The sequence below is a fragment of the Amia ocellicauda genome, chromosome 8 (genome assembly GCF_036373705.1).
Source record: "Amia ocellicauda isolate fAmiCal2 chromosome 8, fAmiCal2.hap1, whole genome shotgun sequence".
NCBI classification, from domain to species: Eukaryota; Metazoa; Chordata; class Actinopteri; order Amiiformes; family Amiidae; genus Amia; species Amia ocellicauda.
This window is the reverse complement of record NC_089857.1, coordinates 8,764,284-8,774,283: the sequence shown is the minus strand read 5'-3', so window position 1 is coordinate 8,774,283 and position 10,000 is coordinate 8,764,284. Positions and strand designations below refer to the sequence as shown.

Sequence of the window (10,000 nt, the reverse complement as noted above, 5' to 3'; positions counted from 1 at the left end):
CCTGTTGAATGATTCTTCTGCTTTCAAAACAAAATGACAACAGGATGAATGCACACACTTGAAAATACAATACATGCAATGTTATGCATCATAGTGATGCAACCTCCTTTCAGTTTCATACTGCATGTCAATTGAAATCCTTACTGAAATGCACACCTTCTCAAGATTGCGCTTGACTGCCGTGTCAGGCACTCAATTACAGCTGTATTATCAAGACAATGTGTTCGTTTTGTAAAATATAGTTCCGGTCTGGTGTGGCACCCCAGCTAACGCACAACGTTGCCACAACGTTGCCACAACGTTTCGTGTTAGCAGGGACTGTCTGCGGCGCGCTGGTGTGTCCCGGACTTTAGAGTAGAGAGACAGTTCATTTGCAAGTATCAGCGGCAGAAACGGATATTGCCTTCCCTTTAAGTAGAGCGTCAGGGACAGCCTCCCTGGCTTACGGCCATACTAGCCTGAATACGCCCGATCTCGGAAGCTAAGCAGGCTCGGGCCTGGTCAGTACTTGGATGGGAGACCGCCTGGGATTACCAGGTGCTGTAAGCTTTTGCATCTTTTACACACCAGAGGGCGACAAATCACGAGTTTTAACTTTGGATACACGCAATTTCATCATTATTTCAGATTTGACTTCCCCAAATACACAGGCATACAATAGATCTTGTTCTCCAACGTAAACGGTCCCTAGTAACTAGGGTACATTCGTAAATAAATTGAGCATCATGGCTAGAAGTGACTAAATGTTGCCTAATCTTTCTCATCGAGAAATGACACAATTACAGCAACACAAAAAGGAACTCCACCGGACAAAGTTCAGTGCTCACAAGGAGCCTCATTCAACACACACGGTTCCATTCCCATTCATGCAAAGCACGAAAGTGTAAAACTTGGGAACATACTTGAGAGCAAAGATCACATTCAATCTCATTCAAGGCACGGATGTGAATGCAACGGGATGAAATTACTGAAATGATGCCTGCCCTCGAACTGTGATGATGGACTACCCGACTCGCCAATAATATTGGGTTCTGGTGTATTGAAATACAGGAGCTGCTGGATTTGTGTGTTTTCTTACCCCCTCACCATAGTTTGTCAAATGTTTAAACAACTGAACTTATATTCAAGGTTTGTTTCTCTTCATATGTTTTACTGGTTTACATTTGTCTCAGCAACCTGTTGAATGATTCTTCTGCTTTCAAAACAAAATGACAACAGGATGAATGCACACACTTGAAAATACAATACATGCAATGTTATGCATCATAGTGATGCAACCTCCTTTCAGTTTCATACTGCATGTCAATTGAAATCCTTACTGAATTGCACACCTTCTCAAGATTGCGCTTGACTGGCGTGTCAGGCACTCAATTACAGCTGTATTATCAAGACAATGTGTTCGTTTTGTAAAATATAGTTCCGGTCTGGTGTGGCACCCCAGCTAACGCACAACGTTGCCACAACGTTTCGTGTTAGCAGGGACTGTCTGCGGCGCGCTGGTGTGTCCCGGACTTTAGAGTAGAGAGACAGTTCAACTGCAAGTATGAGCGGCAGAAACGGATATTGCCTTCCCTTTAAGTAGAGCGTCAGGGACAGCCTCCCTGGCTTTCGGCCATACTAGCCTGAATACGCCCGATCTCGTCCAATCTCGGAAGCTAAGCAGGCTCGGGCCTGGTCAGTACTTGGATGGGAGACCGCCTGGGAATACCAGGTGCTGTAAGCTTTTGCATCTTTTACACACCAGAGGGCGACAAATCACGAGTCTTAACTTTGGATACACGCAATTTCATCATTATTTCAGATTTGACTTCCCCAAATACACAGGCATACAATAGATCTTGTTCTCCAACGTAAACGGTCCCTAGTAACTAGGGTACATTCGTAAATAAATTGAGCATCATGGCTAGAAGTGACTAAATGTTGCCTAATCTTTCTCATCGAGAAATGACACAATTACAGCAACACAAAAAGGAACTCCACCGGACAAAGTTCAGTGCTCACAAGGAGCCTCATTCAACACACACGGTTCCATTCCCATTCATGCAAAGCACGAAAGTGTAAAACTTGGGAACATACTTGAGAGCAAAGATCACATTCAATCTCATTCAAGGCACGGATGTGAATGCAACGGGATGAAATTACTGAAATGATGCCTGCCCTCGAACTGTGATGATGGACTACCCGACTCGCCAATAATATTGGGTTCTGGTGTATTGAAATACAGGAGCTGCTGGATTTGTGTGTTTTCTTACCCCCTCACCATAGTTTGTCAAATGTTTAAACAACTGAACTTATATTCAAGGTTTGATTCTCTTCATATGTTTTACTGGTTTACATTTGTCTCAGCAACCTGTTGAATGATTCTTCTGCTTTCAAAACAAAATGACAACAGGATGAATGCACACACTTGAAAATACAATACATGCAATGTTATGCATCATAGTGATGCAACCTCCTTTCAGTTTCATACTGCATGTCAATTGAAATCCTTACTGAAATGCACACCTTCTCAAGATTGCGCTTGACTGGCGTGTCAGGCACTCAATTACAGCTGTTTTATCAAGACAATGTGTTCGTTTTGTAATATATAGTTCCGGTCTGGTGTGGCACCCCAGCTAACGCACAACGTTGCCACAATGTTGCCACAACGTGGCGTGTTAGCAGGGACTGGCTGCGGCGCGCTGGTGTGTCCCGGGCTTTAGAGTAGAGAGACAGTTCAACTGCAAGTATGAGCGGCAGAAACGGATATTGCCTTCCCTTTAAGTAGAGCGTCAGGGACAGCCTCCCTGGCTTACGGCCATACTAGCCTGAATACGCCCGATCTCGTCCGATCTCGGAAGCTAAGCAGGCTCGGGCCTGGTCAGTACTTGGATGGGAGAGCGCCTGGGAATACCAGGTGCTGTAAGCTTTTGCATCTTTTACACACCAGAGGGCGACAAATCACGATTTTTAACTTTGGATACGCGCAATTTCATCATTATTTCAGATTTGACTTCCCCAAATACACAGGCATACAATAGATCTTGTTCTCCAACGTAAACGGTCCCTAGTAACTAGGGTACATTCGTAAATAAATTGAGCATCATGGCTAGAAGTGACTAAATGTTGCCTAATCTTTCTCATCGAGAAATGACACAATTACAGCAACACAAAAAGGAACTCCACCGGACAAAGTTCAGTGCTCACAAGGAGCCTCATTCAACACACACGGTTCCATTCCCATTCATGCAAAGCACGAAAGTGTAAAACTTGGGAACATACTTGAGAGCAAAGATCACATTCAATCTCATTCAAGGCACGGATGTGAATGCAACGGGATGAAATTACTGAAATGATGCCTGCCCTCGAACTGTGATGATGGACTACCCGACTCGCCAATAATATTGGGTTCTGGTGTATTGAAATACAGGAGCTGCTGGATTTGTGTGTTTTCTTACCCCCTCACCATAGTTTGTCAAATGTTTAAACAACTGAACTTATATTCAAGGTTTGTTTCTCTTCATATGTTTTACTGGTTTACATTTGTCTCAGCAACCTGTTGAATGATTCTTCTGCTTTCAAAACAAAATGACAACAGGATGAATGCACACACTTGAAAATACAATACATGCAATGTTATGCATCATAGTGATGCAACCTCCTTTCAGTTTCATACTGCATGTCAATTGAAATCCTTACTGAAATGCACACCTTCTCAAGATTGCGCTTGACTGGCGTGTCAGGCACTCAATCACAGCTGTTTTATCAAGACAATGTGTTCGTTTTGTAATATATAGTTCCGGTCTGGTGTGGCACCCCAGCTAACGCACAACGTTGCCACAATGTTGCCACAACGTGGCGTGTTAGCAGGGACTGGCTGCGGCGCGCTGGTGTGTCCCGGGCTTTAGAGTAGAGAGACAGTTCAACTGTAAGTATGAACGGCAGAAACGGATATTGCCTTCCCTTTAAGTAGAGCGTCAGGGACAGCCTCCCTGGCTTACGGCCATACTAGCCTGAATACGCCCGATCTCATCCGATCTCGGAAGCCAAGCGGGCTCGGGCCTGGTCAGTACTTGGATGGGAGACCGCCTGGGAATACCAGGTGCTGTAAGCTTTTGCACCTTTTACACACCAGAGGGCGACAAATCACGAGTTTTAACTTTGGATACACACAATTTCATCATTATTTCAGATTTTACTTCCCCAAATACACAGGCATACAATAGATCTTGTTCTCCAACGTAAACGGTCCCTAGTAACTAGGGTACATTCGTAAATAAATTGAGCATCATGGCTAGAAGTGACTAAATGTTGCCTAATCTTTCTCATCGAGAAATGACACAATTACAGCAACACAAAAAGGAACTCCACCGGACAAAGTTCAGTGCTCACAAGGAGCCTCATTCAACACACACGGTTCCATTCCCATTCATGCAAAGCACGAAAGTGTAAAACTTGGGAACATACTTGAGAGCAAAGATCACATTCAATCTCATTCAAGGCACGGATGTGAATGCAACGGGATGAAATTACTGAAATGATGCCTGCCCTCGAACTGTGAAGATGGACTACCCGACTCGCCAATAATATTGGGTTCTGGTGTATTGAAATACAGGAGCTGCTGGATTTGTGTGTTTTCTTACCCCCTCACCATAGTTTGTCAAATGTTTAAACAACTGAACTTATATTCAAGGTTTGTTTCTCTTCATATGTTTTACTGGTTTACATTTGTCTCAGCAACCTCAGCAAAAATGATTCTTCTGCTTTCAAAACAAAATGACAACAGGATGAATGCACACACTTGAAAATACAATACATGCAATGTTATGCATCATAGTGATGCAACCTCCTTTCAGTTTCATACTGCATGTCAATTGAAATCCTTATTGAAATGCACACCTTCTCAAGATTGCGCTTGACTGGCGTGTCAGGCACTCAATTACAGCTGTATTATCAAGACAATGTGTTCGTTTTGTAAAATATAGTTCCGGTCTGGTGTGGCACCCCAGCTAACGCACAACGTTGCCACAACGTTTCGTGTTAGCAGGGACTGTCTGCGGCGCGCTGGTGTGTCCCGGACTTTAGAGTAGAGAGACAGTTCAACTGCAAGTATGAGCGGCAGAAACGGATATTGCCTTCCCTTTAAGTAGAGCGTCAGGGACAGCCTCCCTGGCTTTCGGCCATACTAGCCTGAAAACGCCCGATCTCGTCCGATCTCGGAAGCTAAGCAGGCTCGGGCCTGGTCAGTATTTGGATGGGAGACTGCCTGGGAATACCAGGTGCTGTAAGCTTTTGCATCTTTTACACACCAGAGGGCGACAAATCACGAGTTTTAACTTTGGATACACGCAATTTCATCATTATTTCAGATTTGACTTCCCCAAATACACAGGCATACAATAGATCTTGTTCTCCAACGTAATCGGTCCCTAGTAACTAGGGTACATTCGTAAATAAATTGAGCATCATGGCTAGAAGTGACTAAATGTTGCCTAATCTTTCTCATCGAGAAATGACACAATTACAGCAACACAAAAAGGAACTCCACCGGACAAAGTTCAGTGCTCACAAGGAGCCTCATTCAACACACACGGTTCCATTCCCATTCATGCAAAGCACGAAAGTGTAAAACTTGGGAACATACTTGAGAGCAAAGATCACATTCAATCTCATTCAAGGCACGGATGTGAATGCAACGGGATGAAATTACTGAAATGATGCCTGCCCTCGAACTGTGAAGATGGACTACCCGACTCGCCAATAATATTGGGTTCTGGTGTATTGAAATACAGGAGCTGCTGGATTTGTGTGTTTTCTTACCCCCTCACCATAGTTTGTCAAATGTTTAAACAACTGAACTTATATTCAAGGTTTGTTTCTCTTCATATGTTTTACTGGTTTACATTTGTCTCAGCAACCTGTTGAATGATTCTTCTGCTTTCAAAACAAAATGACAACAGGATGAATGCACACACTTGAAAATACAATACATGCAATGTTATGCATCATAGTGATGCAACCTCCTTTCAGTTTCATACTGCATGTCAATTGAAATCCTTACTGAAATGCACACCTTCTCAAGATTGCGCTTGACTGGCGTGTCAGGCACTCAATTACAGCTGTTTTATCAAGACAATGTGTTCGTTTTGTAATATATAGTTCCGGTCTGGTGTGGCACCCCAGCTAACGCACAACGTTGCCACAACGTTTCGTGTTAGCAGGGACTGTCTGCGGCGCGCTGGTGTGTCCCGGACTTTAGAGTAGAGAGACAGTTCAACTGCAAGTATGAGCGGCAGAAACGGATATTGCCTTCCCTTTAAGTAGAGCGTCAGGGACAGCCTCCCTGGCTTACGGCCATACTAGCCTGAATACGCCCGATCTCGTCCGATCTCGGAAGCTAAGCAGGCTCGGGCCTGGTCAGTACTTGGATGGGAGACCGCCTGGGAATACCAGGTGCTGTAAGCTTTTGCATCTTTTACACACCAGAGGGCGACAAATCACGAGTTTTAACTTTGGATACACGCAATTTCATCATTATTTCAGATTTGACTTCCCCAAATACACAGGCATACAATAGATCTTGTTCTCCAACGTAAACGGTCCCTAGTAACTAGGGTACATTCGTAAATAAATTGAGCATCATGGCTAGAAGTGACTAAATGTTGCCTAATCTTTCTCATCGAGAAATGACACAATTACAGCAACACAAAAAGGAACTCCACCGGACAAAGTTCAGTGCTCACAAGGAGCCTCATTCAACACACACGGTTCCATTCCCATTCATGCAAAGCACGAAAGTGTAAAACTTGGGAACATACTTGAGAGCAAAGATCACATTCAATCTCATTCAAGGCACGGATGTGAATGCAACGGGATGAAATTACTGAAATGATGCCTGCCCTCGAACTGTGATGATGGACTACCCGACTCGCCAATAATATTGGGTTCTGGTGTATTGAAATACAGGAGCTGCTGGATTTGTGTGTTTTCTTACCCCCTCACCATAGTTTGTCAAATGTTTAAACAACTGAACTTATATTCAAGGTTTGTTTCTCTTCATATGTTTTACTGGTTTACATTTGTCTCAGCAACCTGTTGAATGATTCTTCTGCTTTCAAAACAAAATGACAACAGGATGAATGCACACACTTGAAAATACAATACATGCAATGTTATGCATCATAGTGATGCAACCTCCTTTCAGTTTCATACTGCATGTCAATTGAAATCCTTACTGAAATGCACACCTTCTCAAGATTGCGCTTGACTGGCGTGTCAGGCACTCAATTACAGCTGTTTTATCAAGACAATGTGTTCGTTTTGTAATATATAGTTCCGGTCTGGTGTGGCACCCCAGCTAACGCACAACGTTGCCACAACGTTTCGTGTTAGCAGGGACTGTCTGCGGCGTGCTGGTGTGTCCCGGACTTTAGAGTAGAGAGACAGTTCAACTGCAAGTATGAGCGGCAGAAACGGATATTGCCTTCCCTTTAAGTAGAGCGTCAGGGACAGCCTCCCTGGCTTACGGCCATACTAGCCTGAATACGCCCGATCTCGTCTGATCTCGGAAGCTAAGCAGGCTCGGGCCTGGTCAGTACTTGGATGGGAGACCACCTGGGAATACCAGGTGCTGTAAGCTTTTGCATCTTTTACACACCAGAGGGCGACAAATCACGAGTTTTAACTTTGGATACACGCAATTTCATCATTATTTCAGATTTGACTTCCCCAAATACACAGGCATACAATAGATCTTGTTCTCCAACGTAAACGGTCCCTAGTAACTAGGGTACATTCGTAAATAAATTGAGCATCATGGCTAGAAGTGACTAAATGTTGCCTAATCTTTCTCATCGAGAAATGACACAATTACAGCAACACAAAAAGGAACTCCACCGGACAAAGTTCAGTGCTCACAAGGAGCCTCATTCAACACACACGGTTCCATTCCCATTCATGCAAAGCACGAAAGTGTAAAACTTGGGAACATACTTGAGAGCAAAGATCACTTTCAATCTCATTCAAGGCACGAATGTGAATGCAACGGGATGAAATTACTGAAATGATGCCTGCCCTCGAACTGTGATGATGGACTACCCGACTCGCCAATAATATTGGGTTCTGGTGTATTGAAATACAGGAGCTGCTGGATTTGTGTGTTTTCTAACCCCCTCACCATAGTTTGTCAAATGTTTAAACAACTGAACTTATATTCAAGGTTTGTTTCTCTTCATATGTTTTACTGGTTTACATTTGTCTCAGCAACCTGTTGAATGATTCTTCTGCTTTCAAAACAAAATGACAACAGGATGAATGCACACACTTGAAAATACAATACATGCAATGTTATGCATCATAGTGATGCAACCTCCTTTCAGTTTCATACTGCATGTCAATTGAAATCCTTACTGAAATGCACACCTTCTCAAGATTGCGCTTGACTGGCGTGTCAGGCACTCAATTACAGCTGTTTTATCAAGAGAATGTGTTCGTTTTGTAATATATAGTTCCGGTCTGGTGTGGCACCCCAGCTAACGCACAACGTTGCCACAATGTTGCCACAACGTGGCGTGTTAGCAGGGACTGTCTGCGGCGCGCTGGTGTGTCCCGGGCTTTAGAGTAGAGAGACAGTTCAACTGTAAGTATGAACAGCAGAAACGGATATTGCCTTCCCTTTAAGTAGAGCGTCAGGGACAGCCTTCCTGGCTTACGGCCATACTAGCCTGAATACGCCCGATCTCGTCCGATCGCGGAAGCCAAGCAGGCTCGGGCCTGGTCAGTACTTGGATGGGAGACCGCCTGGGAATACCAGGTGCTGTAAGCTTTTGCATCTTTTACACACCAGAGGGCGACAAATCACGAGTTTTAACTTTGGATACACGCAATTTCATCATTATTTCAGATTTGACTTCCCCAAATACACAGGCATACAATAGATCTTGTTCTCCAACGTAAACGGTCCCTAGTAACTAGGGTACATTCGTAAATAAATTGAGCATCATGGCTAGAAGTGACTAAATGTTGCCTAATCTTTCTCATCGAGAAATGACACAATTACAGCAACACAAAAAGGAACTCCACCGGACAAAGTTCAGTGCTCACAAGGAGCCTCATTCAACACACACGGTTCCATTCCCATTCATGCAAAGCACGAAAGTGTAAAACTTGGGAACATACTTGAGAGCAAAGATCACATTCAATCTCATTCAAGGCACGGATGTGAATGCAACGGGATGAAATTACTGAAATGATGCCTGCCCTCGAACTGTGATGATGGACTACCCGACTCGCCAATAATATTGGGTTCTGGTGTATTGAAATACAGGAGCTGCTGGATTTGTGTGTTTTCTTACCCCCTCACCATAGTTTGTCAAATGTTTAAACAACTGAACTTATATTCAAGGTTTGTTTCTCTTCATATGTTTTACTGGTTTACATTTGTCTCAGCAACCTCAGCAAAAATGATTCTTCTGCTTTCAAAACAAAATGACAACAGGATGAATGCACACACTTGAAAATACAATACATGCAATGTTATGCATCATAGTGATGCAACCTCCTTTCAGTTTCATACTGCATGTCAATTGAAATCCTTACTGAAATGCACACCTTCTCAAGATTGCGCTTGACTGGCGTGTCAGGCACTCAATTACAGCTGTTTTATCAAGACAATGTGTTCGTTTTGTAATATATAGTTCCGGTCTGGTGTGGCACCCCAGCTAACGCACAACGTTGCCACAACGTTTCGTGTTAGCAGGGACTGTCTGCGGCGTGCTGGTGTGTCCCGGACTTTAGAGTAGAGAGACAGTTCAACTGCAAGTATGAGCGGCAGAAACGGATATTGCCTTCCCTTTAAGTAGAGCGTCAGGGACAGCCTCCCTGGCTTACGGCCATACTAGCCTGAATACGCCCGATCTCGTCTGATCTCGGAAGCTAAGCAGGCTCGGGCCTGGTCAGTACTTGGATGGGAGACCACCTGGGAATATCAGGTGCTGTAAGCTTTTGCATCTTTTACACACCA

At 43.9% G+C, this 10,000-nt stretch overlaps 8 non-coding genes and 1 pseudogene across 8 annotated transcripts; all 9 read left to right on the top strand.

Moving 5' to 3' along the window:
- Window positions 1-440: 440 nt before the first annotated feature.
- On the top strand, window positions 441-549 carry LOC136757718 (uncharacterized; annotated as a pseudogene).
- A 1,055-nt stretch (window positions 550-1,604) lies between these two features.
- LOC136757196 (5S ribosomal RNA) lies at window positions 1,605-1,723 on the top strand. The gene has a single exon (XR_010819236.1). It is a non-coding gene; the product is annotated as a 5S ribosomal RNA (ribosomal RNA).
- A 1,066-nt stretch (window positions 1,724-2,789) lies between these two features.
- Window positions 2,790-2,908, top strand: LOC136756991 (5S ribosomal RNA). Its single transcript, XR_010819040.1, has one exon. It is a non-coding gene; the product is annotated as a 5S ribosomal RNA (ribosomal RNA).
- Window positions 2,909-3,974: 1,066 nt separating this feature from the next.
- On the top strand, window positions 3,975-4,093 carry LOC136756224 (5S ribosomal RNA). Its single transcript, XR_010818322.1, has one exon. It is a non-coding gene; the product is annotated as a 5S ribosomal RNA (ribosomal RNA).
- Window positions 4,094-5,151: 1,058 nt separating this feature from the next.
- On the top strand, window positions 5,152-5,270 carry LOC136757216 (5S ribosomal RNA). Its single transcript, XR_010819254.1, has one exon. It is a non-coding gene; the product is annotated as a 5S ribosomal RNA (ribosomal RNA).
- Window positions 5,271-6,325: 1,055 nt separating this feature from the next.
- LOC136757987 (5S ribosomal RNA) lies at window positions 6,326-6,444 on the top strand. The gene has a single exon (XR_010819796.1). It is a non-coding gene; the product is annotated as a 5S ribosomal RNA (ribosomal RNA).
- Window positions 6,445-7,499: 1,055 nt separating this feature from the next.
- LOC136755889 (5S ribosomal RNA) lies at window positions 7,500-7,618 on the top strand. Its single transcript, XR_010817999.1, has one exon. It is a non-coding gene; the product is annotated as a 5S ribosomal RNA (ribosomal RNA).
- Window positions 7,619-8,684: 1,066 nt separating this feature from the next.
- Window positions 8,685-8,803, top strand: LOC136757173 (5S ribosomal RNA). Its single transcript, XR_010819213.1, has one exon. It is a non-coding gene; the product is annotated as a 5S ribosomal RNA (ribosomal RNA).
- Window positions 8,804-9,861: 1,058 nt separating this feature from the next.
- On the top strand, window positions 9,862-9,980 carry LOC136756071 (5S ribosomal RNA). Its single transcript, XR_010818174.1, has one exon. It is a non-coding gene; the product is annotated as a 5S ribosomal RNA (ribosomal RNA).
- The last annotated feature ends 20 nt before the right edge of the window (window positions 9,981-10,000 follow it).